The sequence below is a fragment of the Rhinoderma darwinii genome, chromosome 5 (assembly GCF_050947455.1).
Source record: "Rhinoderma darwinii isolate aRhiDar2 chromosome 5, aRhiDar2.hap1, whole genome shotgun sequence".
Classification (NCBI taxonomy): Eukaryota; Metazoa; Chordata; class Amphibia; order Anura; family Rhinodermatidae; genus Rhinoderma; species Rhinoderma darwinii.
The window spans coordinates 278,456,937-278,474,499 of record NC_134691.1 but is presented as its reverse complement, the minus strand read 5'-3'; positions in this window follow the sequence as shown (position 1 = coordinate 278,474,499).

Genomic DNA, 17,563 nt, shown 5'->3' with positions numbered 1-17,563 from the left:
CATTACTCAGAAGTAAGAAGGAAAAGAGAACAATGTCTCCTAGGTAAATAGTTGTGAGTAGGAAAGGGTGCAATACCTATCATAGTAGATAGTGATTGAATCAAGACAAAACTGCTAAGACACAGGCTTACCCATAGGTAGAATCAAATAGGTATAGACAGGTGGTGTCCGCTCCGCTGCATAGACCCCGACGCGCGTTTCGCCACGTAGTGCTTCCTCAGGGGGATGTAGACTCAAATACTGAATAGCAATTCAATAGGAATGAAATTTACTCATGAGATACATCAAACTGAAATCACTTTTTTGGATTTTCGAATTTCCTTGGATCTTAGTGGTAGTGTCCAAACCAATATCTGTCATAAACCCACAGCGACAAACAGTTTCTTACATTGGGACAGTCATCACCCCCCTGCCTTGAAGAGGGGTATCCCAATAGGTCAATATTTGAGAGCGAGAAGAAACTTTCTGATGAACAATCATTTAAGATCGAATGCGATGGCCTTTTTTCAAAATTTCTCGCTCGTGGATTTTAAAAAAAAAATGCCTAAACAGAGCATATTCCAGGGCCAGGGTGACAGACAGACAAAATCTCTTATGTAAACCCAATCATCAGATCCTCTTGGGCAGCAAACCTATTGAGTCTCCCTCAATCATCAGATGCATTGGTACCTATGAGGTGAGGAATATTCTACAAAAATATTGGTCCATCCAACTTGAGGATCCTGATTTACATGACCAAATCTCTCCTGTGCCAAGCATTACTTATAGAAGAGGTAAAAACCTACGTGACTACCTTGTACACAGCCACTATTCTAATTCTTTATCAATGTCTACAAGTTGGCTGAAATCGCCTGTCACGGGCTCACATCCCTGTGGCAGATATTCTTTCTGTCCATACATGTCTATGACAAAAAGTTTTTGTAACTCCTTTGACAATAAAATCTATCATGTCAAACAATTTATGAACTGTCAAAGCAGTGGAGTGATCTATGTGGTGAAATGCCCTTGCCCTAAATTATATGTGGGGAAAACCTTACAAGACCTTACAAGAAGGATCTCCCGACATTTCTTCTCTATAAATAAAAAAGAGGATACACCCCTGTCGAGACATGTTAGATCTTTCCACAATGGCAAAACTCGACTATTGAAGTTTAGGGGTGTGTGTCAGATCAAGATGGGCCCACGAGCTGGGAACCTTGATCGGAAACTCTTGCAAGAAGAGGCAAGATGAAATTTATCGTCTGAACACTCTGAGTCCGATTGGATTAAGTGAGGGCTTTACATTTGCAGCGTTCCTCTGACTGGTTAATTGCCTGGTTGGCTTTATGGATGCACTAATAATATTTGGAGACCTCTCGTGGCCAGCGTCTTAATAAATGCTGGACTACCCCACTGAGATGTTCTCTCCACGTCTATACCTACTTACATGGTCCACTTTTTTATGTGAGGTTTACAATTACGTCGTTCTTCCATCCATATATTATGTATTTTCAGGGTAGGTGCTCCTATCGTGGTAGTCCAATTGCGGTCCTGAGCTGATCCGCAACATATGTCCAACCTAATAGTGTTATACTCCATCCTTGAATAGCATGAGGCTTTGTGTAGCAAACTGATACTTCTACAGCCTCCCATTGAGTCAGCATGCTCTGTGTTGTTTACATTGTTACTTCCGGGTATGACAGCTGACAGCCGGGAGTCACATGGTTGAGCATCATGGATGTGCTGGGCCAGTGTGATTGGCTGTTTGATGTATGCTGCCGGAGCCAGGGGGTTGAGTATTCAGTTCATAGTGACTCAGAGTCCCAGAGTGAAGCATGCCGCTGACATCTATGCGTGCATGCTTCCGTGTTGTGCAGTAGAATACCTGCTGCTGAAGAAATATCGCTGGCATCCTGGCCAGACTGACAGACCCCTGATGATAAGTATAGAAACGCGTAGGGTCGGGTGAAGTGAGGGAATTTTGCGTAGGGGGCAGTGGCATTGTTGTGCATCTGTACATTGGGAGAATCTGGTGCGGTTAACGCAGGCTCCTGTGTGAACGAGGGTCCAAACCACTGCTTTACCAATGTTATACGCTGATTCCATATTTTGATATCTCTGTTTACATACCCAGTCACAAAGGGTTCGCAAACGAACTAGGACTGGGAGTATTGTGTTTAATACGTTTTTAAATACACGGTTGGGCTTTTCACAGTGGTGATTGTACCCCTGTTTTTAGATAGCTATGAAATAAAAATTATACATTTTACTCATTTATCACTTCAGTGAGACCTCTCGTGGCCAGCGTCTTAATAAATGCTGGACTACCCCACTGAGATGTTCTCTCCACGTCTATACCTACTTACATGGTCCACTTTAATACCCTAACCACCTAGTTTTAACGTGTCATCTCTTGTAGCACACTATTCCCCTTCTCTTTTTGTATGTTGATCATACATCTATATACTGACATCTGGCACTGCAGAGATGCCGGTAGGAACCCCTCTTATGGTTGGCACATGAGCAATTGGTTCAATTGATTTGAACCATTAGGTTGGCTATGTCGTGGTATTCACTTTAATATTATCTACTAATGGGTCTTCACCGTATGGGTGAGTTAACTCATTTGGTGTCATTACACTTTACATATGCCCTATTTGACACGGCTACGGATACATTCCATCCAGGGATATCTACCTATTGCGCCTGCCTTCACCCCATTGGTCTACTATTATGTCTGTCCCAGAGAGAGGCTTGTTCCTCCTCTCGAGACCTTACTGACCGGCAGCGGTACTCTTTCATTGGCTCCCGGTACAGCAATCTGATTGGCCTACTCATGTGCCACTCCGATGAATGGGAGGCCTGTCTCAATTGACAGGCTGCTAATTGGCTGACTTCGCAACTGCAGTGTTTCCCGGATGTAATATCAGCACGGGATTTTTTCGGCGCGCTATCATTAGCTCCGGTAACCATGAGGACGCTACCTCGTGTAGCGAAACATGTCGGGGGGGGCTTTGACACTCCTATTTTAAACATATGTATACCTCCGCTGGCAGCCTTTAGATACATTGTTGGTTGGCCGTGGCGTTCTGCAGCCGCCGGCCCATTGACACTCGTTACTAATTATCTAAGTGGCACTGTCTATTACTATTTTCCAACGGAGGAAATATATACTGATTTTAAAACAACATTTATGTGGTTAGTCATTTGCTTAATAAAGCACAATAAAGTTTTTTATTTTTACCATTTTTGACAGTTGGGAAAAAAAGTTTTTTTTTGCCGCAGGCAATTTTTGTATATAATATGTTTCCATACCCGCCAACTATTGGGGTCTTTTTTCTAGTTCTATGAATCCAAAGGGGTGGTTGAAACACCTGAACGCATTAATTAGGAGGTGTGTCCACATACTTTACTACGGCTGTCTTCAGTTGTTGCTTGTTTGTGGGTCTTTCTGCCTTAAGTTTTGTCTTAAGCAAGTGAAATGCATGCTCGATCGGGTTGGGATCTGGTGATTGACTTGGCCATTGCAGAATATTCCACTTCTTTGGCTTAAAAACTCCTGGGTTGCTTTCGCAGTATGTTTTGAGTCATTGTCCATCTGTACTGTGAAGCGACGTCCAATCAACCTTGCTGCCTTTGGTTGAATCTGAGCAGAAAGTATATCCCTGAACACTTCAGAATTCATCTGACTGCTTCTGTCTCCAGTCACATCATCAATAAACACTAGTGACCCAGTGTCTTTGGCATTCATGCATGTCCATGCCATCACACTGCCTCCACTATGTTTTACAGGGGATGTGGTGTGCTTTGAGCCGTTCCAAGTCTTCTCCATACTTTCTTCCTCCCATCATTCTGGTACAGATTGACCTTAGTTTAATCTGTCCAAAGAATGCTGTTCCAGAACTGGGCTGGCTTCTTTAGATGTTGTTTGGCAAAGTCTAATCTGGCCTTTCTATTTTTGAGGCTGATTAATGGTTTGCACCTTGTTGTGAATCCTCTGTATTTGTTCTGATGAAGTCTTCTCTTTATGGTAGACTTAGACACCGATACACCTACTTCCAGAAGGATGTTCCTTATTTGGGTAGATGTTTTCAAGGGTTTCTGTGATCATCCACCACTGTTGTCTTATGTGGACATCCAGGCCTTTTGGAGTTCACAAGATCACCAGTGCGCTCTTTTTTTTTTCAAGAATATACCAAACTGTTGATTTGGCCACTCCTAACATTTGTGCTATCTCTCTGATGGATTTCTCCATTTTTTTCAGCCTAACGATGGTCTGTTTCACTTGCATTGAGAGCTCCTTTGACCTCATGTTGTGGGTTCACAGCAACAGCTTCCAAATGCAAATGCCACACCTGAAATCAACTACAGACCTTTTACTTGTTTAATTGATGATGGATTAATGAGGGAATAGCCCATGCAGCCCATTAAATAGCTTTTGAGATAATTGTCCAATTACCTTTGGTCCCTTGAAAAAGAGGCAGCAACATATTAATGAGCCGTAATTCCTAAATCCTTCCTCAAATTAGGATGTGAATGCCCTAAAATTAAAGATAAGATTCTGCACTTTAAGCCCATATTGATTATATAACTCTATATTCAATATGTTTTGGTACACAGCTTAAATGCCAAAACTTGTGTCACTGTCCAAATAATTCTGGACCTAACTGTATATGAACAACTCCTATGTCTGATTTGAAAGAGTATTTGAAAAGGGGGACCGATATCAGTTGTCTTGTGCACCGTAACTAAATGAACAGCGTAATACATGCTGACTGACACTTTGTTAATATAAATTGAATAACCAGACAAATTATACCCCTGAGGACGCTCCCCTATGTGGTGCAGAAACGCGTTGGGAAGTGTGTCTGTTATATTTGTGGCAATCAGATTTATTTGAATATTTGCTAGCACACGTGGAAAGATAATGCTATAAAGTCTATCTGACATACTAGGCACTTCTGAATAGGTGCATGTTGTATGTCTACATTACGCAAGCCTCTGTGTGCAATCTGGATCTGTTTGCGAACGCCTGTATCTGGATCTTTTGGCACTCTATGCCCTACTAATTTTAATGATAAATTTTGTTAATTAAAACTTATTTTAAATGTTTACACAGGCAGAATAATTGTATTTTGATAAAGAGAAATGTATACCTACTACACTGCTATTTTTGAATTTAATATTTGAAAAGACTGCCATAAGAAATTGTGCTGAGATGTAACTTTTATATGTTGAATAAACCATAGCTTGACATGGACACTGTGTAAATTGCACCTCCTTTCACATGTAAGGCTTCGCTGACATCTGCATCGGGACTCAAATGGAAGCCATGAATGGAGTCCCGACGCAGATGAGATAGAAGCCTAAAACAGACCACATTAAATAAAAGCAAAGGACCTGAAACAAAACTATCAATATCAGCGCACCAAAAATATGTGGTAGGGACTTTTCCGTAGATTAGATCTTAAGCATGGTGAATGTAATAAAACCAGAAGTCGGATAACAACATATATTGCGTAGAACTTCAATATGGAATATTTGGAAATGCAATTGTACCATTTCTCTAGCGCAATTGCATTGACCCCACTATACCCCAAGAGCCAAAAATACGAATTTGTGTTGAATGAATGTTGCACACGGCATAGAAAGATTTTGCTTGTTCACCGTTCAACAGTGTACCACTAATAGTAAATATGCCCCACTATGAAAAATGCATTTAAAATAAAATTAAACATGCACAGAAACTAATATAGAATCTGGGAAAATAATTTAAAAGTCGGAAAGTAAACCAAATGATTGGGTGATGAAGCCTCAAATTTAGTTTTTACTATAAGGTAACAAACCTATGTCAGTTGCCTTCCAGTCTGTATAAGACAAAATCAGAGTATTTCCTCTTTTCATTCTTTTTACTTTCCTTTGACTTTTTTTGCACCATATCATTTTGTTTAATCAAACTTTTTTTGTGCTGTAATTACCAAAACATTATATTGAGATGTGTAAGATTTAATTTCACCACTTTAACAGTTACAGTAATTACTTTATAGCACATCGGCAAAAAGCTTTGTGAACCTGATGACTGATGTGGCTGTTCCCAAGATTATGACATAATCATTTACTCAAACTCAGATCAAGGTTGTACAGGAAGTGAAAATTGTAGACTTTTTTTAAACTTAGTAGAGATAGAACCCAGGTCATGTGCTATTTTTTTTTAAAACTATGTGTCCTCTGTTTGATGTCACAGCTTTATACTATTGTATGTTAGCATTCACTTGTTTAAAGAGAACTTTTTATGTTTTTTTTTGTTTTAAACCCTTATTTCTGGCGTCCTCTTGATTCCAGCACTGTAATTTATAAAAATTTTTGGCCCTCCCAATGTCTGGCTAGAGCCCCTGCTCCGCTTGTCGCCTAATATGCTAATTTTGAGTAAATGTACAGAGAGCAGTAGAGGATCTCTCCTCAGTAGGTGTCATGTTCGTGGCTGCGGGCTGTCAGCTCCGTTCCTCCCCGGACAGCCGCAGCCACGAGTCGGCAAGCGCTGGCCCCAGCCTCCTCCTCAGGAGAAGCCAGCGCTCGCGTCTACTCACCAATGCCGGATCCTGTAGGGTGCGCGCGCACGCTCGTGCCCGCTCTTAAAGGGCAGAGCATGCACCGGACCTCGTTCCTGACCTTTGACCTGTGAGTACTCTGGACTATAAGAGGGGTCCAGCCCCCTAGTTCTATGCCTGAGCTTTGTTGTTGTTTCCCTAGTCTGTCTTGCAAATGGCCCCCCAATGCTTCCTGCTCCCAGTGGTTTCCTGGTCCTGTTTCCTGTTCCTGTTCCTGAATCTAGTGTCGTGCTTGCTGTAGCCGTGCTGTGCTTTGCTATATTCCACAGGTACCCTATACGAACTATAGACTTTGACCTGCGTCCTGTTGGCCAGCTGCCATACCGCCAAGACGGTACGGCCCAGTGGGTCCACGAACCCTTCGCGACAGTAAGCTCAGGCCATGGACCCCGCTGGTCAATCCAAGACCATGACGACGTCACAAGAGATGCGGGTGGATTTGCTGGATCTCTAGTCTCGACAGGACCAACTACTCCAAGCTTTGAACGCTCTCGTTCGTCAGCAGGAAGCAAGAGCTGCAATTCCTCCTACTATACCTCCTGGCAGTGTTGATCCTCTCGCTAGCTACACCTCCTGGCAGTGTCGACCCGCATTTTTCTTTGCCACTTCTGGACCGCTATGACCCTCACAGGGTGTAGGCGTCTCCTTTGTGCGTCACGATGTCCACTGGTATGTAAGCCATATACTTTCTTTCCATTAGTCAGTAACCTTACTCTGGTATTTCTGACTGTAATTAGCTTGGTCTTCAGCATTTTCACACTAGTCCTTTTTCCTGTGGCGTATTATATACGATCAGCATTTTTTATCCTATTACACCTTTACCAAATCGCCATTATTTCATTCAGCAAACTCATATGTCTTTGACATTCTGTTCGACTTACCTTATTTGTTGTTGCTGAATATCATGTCTGTTACCAGCTTATAATTGTTTGCAAATTATTCATACTTGGTCTAGCACAGGTTGACGTCAATATTATTGTGTGACTCATCTTTTATTACATCTTTTAACTTGTTAATGTTTTTATTCAATAACATTTATATATTTTCATATCTCTACATTGCTACGTGCCTAAGTTGATCATTTTTTCACTGTAGTGTCTTATATTATTTTGGGAGGTAAGGTGAGCAGCAATTCTGGCATTATTTATGATTAGTTTTTTTACAGCATTCAAATTGCGGGTAGTAATGATATATTAGAATATTTTGGACCAATTATGTTTTTTTTTTTATTTGTTACATCAGTTAGGGACTGAGCCATTTTTTTATTTTTCATTTTCGTTTTTCACACAACGCTTGTCAAGGGCCATAACTCAGAGGGGTGTGAGGACTTATTTTTTGCAGGAGGAGTTGCAGTTTCTAATGGCACAATTTAAAGTACCCTATAATGTACTGGGAAACTAAAAATAAATTCTGTGCGGGCTGAAATTGGAAAAAACTGTGATTCCTACATTGCTGTTTTTTTTCATATTTTGGTACATATAACTTTTTGATCACATTTTATGACATTTTATTTGAGAGCTAAGGTGACCAAAAAACAGCGATTTTGGCGGTTAAAATGTTTTGTTATTTACGGCGTTCACCGTGTAAGTTAAATAATGGTATATTATAATAGTTTGGATTTTTACAGACGCAACAATACCAATTTTATTTATTATTTTTTTTTTTATATTACATTATAGGAAAAATGGGAAACTGTTTTTTTTTACTTTTAATATATATATTTTTTTCACTACTAATAACTTTATGAAACTTTTATTTACACATTTTTTTTAGCCCCCCTAGGGGACTTGAACCAGCGATCGTTATACTAATGCATTGCAGTGTATTGTCATTTTTACAGGGTTCTGTTAAGCCCTGCCGGAGGCACAGCTTAACAGATGCAGAAAGAAGGCAGTCCTGGGGGCCTTCATTAGGCCCTTTGTCTTCCATGACAGCCATCGTCACCCCAATCACATTGTAGGGGCACTGATGAGATGTCGGAGGGGGCCGTCCCACTCTTTTCAACGCCTCAGGTTCTGCGTCGCCATTGACGCAGCATTTCAGGGATTAAACGGCCAGGAACAGTACGATCACCGTTCCCGGCTGTTAGTACCGGGTGTCAGCTTTAAATCACAACTGACACTCGCTGAGTATGAAGCGTGCTCCATACTTCCCTATGACACTTATCACGTACATGTACGTGATAATGCGTCAAGGGGTTAAGGGGGAAAATGGAAAAAGTTTTTTTCTTTTGTATATTCCCAAAAACTTTACTTAACAAATTTTTTTCTTTTTTTTCTACTTCCATTAGGGGACTTGAAGGTGTGAACATTAGATCCCTTGACAATACACTTTATTACTTATGTATTCCAGTGCATTGTACTTTTAGTGTCCTCCTATTAAGCTCTGCCTATATCAGGACTTAATATAAAGACCAAAATGGCAGACCTGGGGGCATTCATTAGGCCCCCAGGCTGCCATGGTAACCATCAGTGACAGAGGGGGACCTCTATTCTCTGTGTAACAGCTTAAATACTGTCAATACCTATACCAAACCAGGCCAAAAGAATGCATATAATGATCTGCGTATATCAAAGCTTAAGCACAATCCCTATAGCACACCATAGGTACCATACAAAAAACTTTTATTATATTTTAATCAGATATTTAAGAGCAATGGCCATCAAGACCTAAATTAACACATAAATTTAAAACCACATTGTGGTGGTGGGAGGGACTACAATACACAGAATAGCATATCACACCAATAATATAACAAGGAAGTACTAGCGTTGTAAATATATCTCATAGATAGTCACCTGCTATACAAAATAAACATAGTTTCAAGAAACAAAATGTATACACTCAGTATAGTACTGAATATCAGTGCTGTCTCCAAGTAAAAAAAGTCATTCAAAACATAGATACTTCCAAGGTTGAATACCAACCACTGTACTGCATAATGAGTCCCAAATCACACCAGACCACCACCCCAGAACCCCGACGCACGTTTCGCCGTCAGCTTTTTCAAGGGGTACTGTGTGGTAGGATGGATAGGTCTTTTATATGGAGTCTCTATGTTTAGGGTGGAGCTGTTTCCCAATTAGAGCACATGTGACCTGATTCTCAAAAAACATTGGCTACACAGGGGAGGGTATGCACCCACCTGAGCTGGATATACACGTGGTGCCGCTCACTACAATGCACCCGTCCATGGCGGACATACCAGCTCCGGCTCCCACATCCCGGCGCCCGGAAGATGCAGGCCGCGCATGTCTATCCACACACAACCGGTAGGAGAGAAGCCGGGCCAGCGCATGCACCATATACAGGCGCTCCGCGACCACCATTTTTGTTCAGGGAAAGAAATGTAAACTGCCCATACTCAAAATTCTCACAGTTTGTTATCTCATTTTTGACAGACCTAATAGTATTTGAAGGAGATACATATGAATGATTAAGGATATACATGATAGAAATGTGTGTATACAGTACAAAAGATATACAATAATATATATATATATATATATATATATATATATATATATATATACAGTGAAGGAAATAAGTATTTGATCCCTTGCTGATTTTGTAAGTTTGCCCACTGTCAAAGTCATGAACAGTCTAGACTTTTTAGGCTAGGTTAATTTTACCAGTGAGAGATAGATTATATAAAAAAAAAAACTGAAAATCACATTGTCAAAATTATATATATTTATTTGCATTGTGCACAGAGAAATAAGTATTTGATACCCTACCAACCATTAAGAGTTCAGCCTCCTCCAGACCAGTTACATGCTCCAAATCAACTTGGTGCCTGCATTAAAGACAGCTGTCTTAAATGGTCACCTGTATAAAAGACTCCTGTCCACAGACTCAATTAATCAGTCTGACTCTAACCTCTACAACATGGGCAAGACCAAAGAGCTTTCTAAGGATGTCAGGGGCAAGATCATAGACCTGCACAAGGCTGGAATGGGCTACAAAACCATAAGTAAGACGAAGGAGAAGGAGACAACTGTTGGTGCAATAGTAAGAAAATGGAAGACATACAAAATTACTGTCAATCAACATCGATCTGGGGCTCCATGCAAAATCTCACCTCGTGGGGTATCCTTGATCCTGAGGAAGGTGAGAGCTCAGCCGAAAACTACACGGGGGGAACTTGTTAATGATCTCAAGGCAGCTGGGACCACAGTCACCAAGAAAACCATTGGTAACACATTACGCCGTAATGGATTAAAATCCTGCAGTGCCCGCAAGGTCCCCCTGCTCAAGAAGGCACATGTACAGGCCCGTCTGAAGTTTGCAAATGAACATCTGGATGATTCTGAGAGTGATTGGGAGAAGGTGCTGTGGTCAGATGAGACTAAAATTGAGCTCTTTGGCATTAACTCAACTCGCCGTGTTTGGAGGAAGAGAAATTCTGCCTATGACTGAAAGAACACCTTCCCCACTGTCAAGCATGGAGGTGGAAACATTATGTTTTGGGAGTGTTTCTCTGCTAAGGGCACAGGACTACTTCACCGCATCAATGGGAGAATGGATGGAGCCATGTACCGTCAAATCCTGAGTGACAACCTCCTTCCCTCCACCAGGACATTAAAAATGCCTTGTGGCTGTGTCTTCCAGCACGACAATGACCCGAAACATACAGCCAAGGCAACAAAGGAGTGGCTCAAAAAGAAGCACATTAAGGTCATGGAGTGGCCTAGCCAGTCTCCAGACCTTAATCCCATGGAAAACTTATGGAGGGAGCTGAAGATCCGAGTTGCCAAGCGACAGCCTCGAAATCTTAATGATTTACAGATGATCTGCAAAGAGGAGTGGGCCAAAGTTCCATCTAACATGTGTGCAAACCTCATCATCAACTACAAAAAAGGTCTGACTGCTGTGCTTGCCAAAAAGGGTTTTGCCACCAAGTATTAAGTCTTGTTTGCCAAAGGGATCAAATACTTATTTCTCTGTGCACAATGCAAATAAATATATATAATTTTGACAATGTGATTTTCTGTGTTTTTTTTTAAATATAATCTATCTCTCACTGGTAAAATTAACCTATCCTAAAAATTCTAGACTGTTCATGTCTTTGACAGTGGGCAAACTTACAAAATCAGCAAGGGATCAAATACTTATTTCCTTCACTGTATATACATACACATGAATCTTTATTAAGAATCATTCCAAAAAAAGTGATCAAATAAATATAAATAAATAAAATAAAATAAGATAAGCAGATAAGTGATAAAGTGAAAAACTGTGACCACACGTGCTCAAAGAAAAATGTGAAAAAATTTGCACAATATAATTAAATCAGCTTATCCCCATATCTACAGGGTCTTTGGGGTCATCTGAAGGCAATTGTCTATGCTGTGAAGATACGAGATGTGCAGCAACTGAAACTACGGATACTGAAAGCCTGTGCTAGCATTTCTTCTGCGGTGTTGCTATCAGTGTGTGAAGAGTGGGAGAAGAGGGTTGCATTGACAATCCAACACAATGGGCAGCACTTTGAACACATTTTATAAGTGGTCAGAAACTTGTAAATAACTCATGAAAGAATAAAGTAACGTTAAAACCAAGCACACCATTGTTTTTCTTGTGATATTCTCGATAAGTTTGATGTGTCACCTGACCCTCTTCCCATTGAAAAAACTAAAGTTGGATACAAAATGGCCGACTTCAAAATGGCCGCCATGGTCAACACCCAGCTTGAAAAGTTTCCCCCTCCCATATACTAATGTGCCACAAACAGGAAGTTAATATCACCAACCATTCCCATTTTATTTAGGTGTATCCATATAAATGGCCCACCCTGTATATTGCTTTGTGCATAACGCCATATTCATATCCAACCATACTTATATGTAAAAATAACATGCATACATACATATACATTATGTCATAATATAACCAATATTCCTATAACATTAGTCAAATATACGAAATGTTTACAGCCGCTATAGCCAAACCTACAAATAACAAATACAAAAATATTAATACATAATTGTGCAGAAGAACATACAATTAATAAAATTGAATTAGATTAAATAAGGACCCATCAAATTAGAGAGTCAAATAGTGAACAAGGAACCAATATGGTTCAAAAAAACCACCTTGAAAAAGCTGACGTGATAATAAAAAGTTTATATGAATTTATTTAACGTGCATAATGCATATCATATATAATTATACATATAAATGCCAACTAGCATATCCAAACCAAAAAAATGTAGTAATATTGTTACTAGAACATCCAACTTCCTCCAAAAGAGATCAATATTGATTCCCTGAGCCATAAATAATCGATAAGGCGTTATCAGTGTCAATGCAGACCTATAAAAAAAATTATATATATATGAATAACAAAAATATGTGCAGAGAGAAGCCACAACACCCTAACTCAAACTAGTTGAATATAATCCATACCAACCACAAAACAACATATAAGAATAAAAATTAAAAATCACTAAAAATTAAGATCAAGGATGACGCTATAGGAAAAATACCATTAGAGGTAAGATGCAAACGACATTCTTTTATTTAGCCCAAAAGGAGAACTGGTCTTAAGTTTCGTCATCCACTTACATTCTATCCTTTCTAATTTGCGAAAGGTGTCTCCACCGCGAGAACCAGTGATAATCCGGTCTATTCCTCGGAGTCTCAAATACTGCCATCTATTATTGTGGTATTCACGGTAGTGTCTAGGGATGGATTTTAATTTATTAATATTATCCAAATCCTCACATTTGATTTTTCCAGCATTCTTGATGTCCCTTACATGTTCCTGTATTCTCACTCTCATTGCCCTAGTGGTCATCCCTACATAGGACAACCCACAGGGACAAGAGGCCATATACACAATTCCAGAAGTGCTGCAATTAATAAAATGGACCACTTTGAAACACTTTTCGTTGTCTGAATCAAAAAATATATTCGTTTTGATCACCAAACTGCAATTGAATAATGACCACAGGGGAATGAACCCCACTCAGGTTCCTTTGACCCAAAGATGTACTGATTGGGTTGGGGAGCAGTATAGTGACTCCTAACATGCTTTATTACTTATGTATTCCAGTGCATTGTACTTTTAGTGTCCTCCTATTAAGCTCTGCCTATATCAGGACTTAATAGAAGGACCAAAATGGCAGACCTGGGGGCCTTCATTAGGCCCCCAGGCTGCCATGGTAACCATCAGTGACAGAGGGGGACCTCTCTGTGTAACAGCTTAAATACTGTGGTTATCTCCGATCCTAGTGTGAGTTGTCAGCTGTATTATACAGCTTACACCTGCAGCATATGGAGAGGGCACAGCTCATGACCCTGCTCCATACACCCCTCCCACCCTCCTGACTATAATGTAAATGTACGTCAAATGTTGGGAAAGGGTTAAAAACAGTTACAAACACTGTGTAGTGAATTTACACAAAGAGCAAAGGTAGTGTCTATTGTACTTTAACCCCTTAACGCTCAGTGACATACTCTTCTGTCATGGAAACCATCCCGTTTGCACTCCATGACGGAATAGTACGTCACGGGAGTAACGGCTATTTCGGCCGTCTTCCCGACACATACAGGAGCTGTGACAGCTGCTGTCTTGTACAGCGGTTGCCGCAGCTCCTCTAGCGGGGACCGATCGCTGTGTCCCCGCTGATTAACCCCTTAAAAGCCTCGTTCAACAGCGATCGCGGCTTCTTAGGGGTTAAACCACCAACGACGGCCTGCTACACAATAGCGGGCGGCGATGGTGGCTATGGCAACCGGACACCTAACAATGGCGTCCGGCGATACCATCTACGGAAGCCTAGTGGGTCCTAACAAATTAAGGACCCACTATGCTTGCTGTCAGTGAGTAGCTGACAGCTCTAATACACTGCACTACGCATGTAGTGCAGTGTATTATAATAGCGATCAAGGCCTCCTGCCCTCAAGTCCCCTAGTGGGACAAAGTAATAAAGTTAAAATAAAGTTAAAAAAAATTGTGTAAAAATATGAAAATAAAAGTTTTAAAATTAATAAAAGTAAAAATCTCCCTTTTTCCCTTATCAGTCCTTTATGATTAATAAAAATATATAAATAAACAAATAAACTATACATAATTGGTATCGCCGCGTCTGTAACGGCCTGAACTACAAAATTATTTTGTTATTTATCCCGTGCGGTGAACACCGTAAAAGAAAATAATAATAAACTGCACCAGAATCACAATTGTTTGGTCACTCCACCTCCCAAAAAGTGGAACAAAAAGAGATCAAAAAGTCGCATGTACCTAAAAATGGTCCTGATCGAAACTACAGTTCGTTACGCAAAACAAGTCCTCGCACAGCTTTCTTGAAGGAAAAATAAAAAAGTTATCGCTCTTAGAATAAGGTAACACAAAAAGTTAATGATTATTTACAAAAAGTATTTTATTGTGAAAACGCCATAAGACATAAAAAAAACTACAAACATATGGTATCGCCGTAATCATATCGCCCCGCAGAATAAAGTGAATATATCATTTATAGCGCACGGCGAATGCTGTAAAAAAATAGAATAAAAAACCATAGTAGAATTGCTGTTTTTTAGTCACCACGCCACTCAAAAATAGAATAAAAACTGATCAAAAAGCCGCATGCACCCCATGAAAACTACAATGAATTTCTCAACGGTCTCGTTTCCAAAATAGGGTCACTTTTGGGGGGTTTCCACTGTTTTGGCACCACAAGACCTCTTCAAACCGGACATGGTGCCTAATAAAAAGGAGGCCTCAAAATCCTCTAAGTCGTCCTTTGCTTCGGAGGCCGGTGCTTCAGTCCATTACCGCACTAGGGCCACGTGGGATATTTCTAAAAACTGCAGAATCTGGGCAATAAGTATTAAGTTGCGTTTCTCGGGTAAAACCTTCTGTTTTACAGAAAACAATGGAATAAAAAGGATTTTCTGACAAAAAAATAAATATGTAAATTTCACCTCTACTTTGCTCTAAATTCCTGTGAAACACCTAGAGGGTTAATAAACTTTCTATATACTGTTGTGAATACTTTGAGGGGTCTAGAGGCTTCAATTCTGCCAATACCTGCCGAGTAAGAGGGCAAGGCATGGCGTGAAGATGTATAAGGAGTGTGAGAGTGCAACAGGGTATACCTACAAATTTAGGATATATAAAGGGAAGGACACCAGTATTCAGCCCCCAGAATGCCCCCCCCCCTTACTGGGAGTTAATGCAAAAATTGTTGGGGGTTTGGTACACCCACTGCTGGACCAGGGTTACCACCTCTACCTGGATAATTTTTATACCAGCGTCCCACTCTTCAAGTGCCTCGATTCCAGAAGTACTGCGGCATGCGGCACTACTAGAAGAAATCTGAGAGGCCTGCCTAAGACACTGCTTGGGCAAACAAGAAGGGGTGAGAGCAGGGCACATTCTAGCAGCAACATATTGTGTGTCAAGTACAAGACAAGAGAGATATCCTTGTATTGACAACAATACATGGCCACACCAGTACCCATGTACCTGTACGAGGTACCAGTACAGAGACCCCCAAACCAGACTGCATCCTGGACTACAATAGGTACATGGGAGGGGTGGACTTGTCAGATCAGGTCCTGAAGCCCTACAGCGCCATGCGGTGTGGTATAAGAAGCTGGCCGCGCACATCATACAGATGGCATTGTACAATGTGTACGTGCTACGTCGATGTACAGGCCAGACAGGAACTTTCCTGGAATTTCAAGAGGTGGTTATCAAGAAACTAATATTTAGGGACCAGGAAGGTGGGGGCACCCAGTACCACTGTAAGCGAGGCCACACGCATCGTACCAGGGCAATACTTTCCTGGAGAAGTTCCCCAAACTGGCAAGAAGGGAAAAAGCCAAAAGGTGCAAAGTCTGCTATAAGAGGGGGATAAGGAAGGACACAATATATCAATGTGACACGTGTCCCGAAAAACCAGGGCTCTGTATGAAAGAGTGTTTTAAAATTTATCATACATCCCTTGATTTTTAATCTACCCCAGTTTTACTTACCCTGATGCACTCCGCACAGCTTATCCCCCTCATCTTTCCCTTCTGAGCCCTGCTGTGTGCCCAGGCAGCTGATAACAGCCACATTGAGGGTATTGCCATACCCGGGAGAACCCACATTACAGTTTATGGGGTGTATGTCTCAGGTCAAAATGCTCTACACCTCTAGATAAATGCCTTAAGGGGTGTGGTTTTTAAAACGGGGTCACTTCTCGGGGGTTTCAACTGTACTGGTACCTTAGGGGCTTCTGCATACATGACTTCGCACCAGAAAATCCCCAGTAGGCCAAATGGTAGATCTTTCCTTCTGAGCCCTCCCATGGGCCCAAACGGCAGTTTGTGATCACAAATTGGGTATTGCCGCACTCAGGACAAATTGGGCAACAAAATGGGGTATTTTATTTCTTGTGAAAATAAGACATTTTGAGCCAAAACTACATATTATTGGAAAAATTCACAGCCCAATTCAAATAAGTTCTGTGAAAAAACTATGGGGTCTAAATGAGGGGTGTAGTTTCCAAAATGGGTCACTTCTGGTGGGTTTTCCTTTGCTTTGATACCTTTGGGGCTCTGCAGATGCAACATGGCACCCGAAATCCAATCCAGCAAAATGTGGGCTCCAAAGAACACATAGCGCTCTTTTCCTTCTGAGCCCTCCCATGGGCCCAAACGGCAGTTATCACCACAAATGGGGTATTGCCATACTCAGGAGAAATTGGGAAACAAAATGGGGTATTAAGAAATTTTGAACCAAAACTACATATTATTGGGAAAAAAATTTTTTTTTATAATTCCCAGCCCAATTCAAATAAGTTCTGTGAAAAAACTATGGGGTCTAAATGGTCACAACACCCATAAATGAATTCCTTGAGGGGTGTAGTTTCCAAAATGGGGTCACTTCTGGTGGGTTTCTATTGCTTTGATACCTCTGGGGCTCTGCAAATGCGACATGGCACCCAAAAACCAATCAAGCAAAATCTGGACTCCAAAGA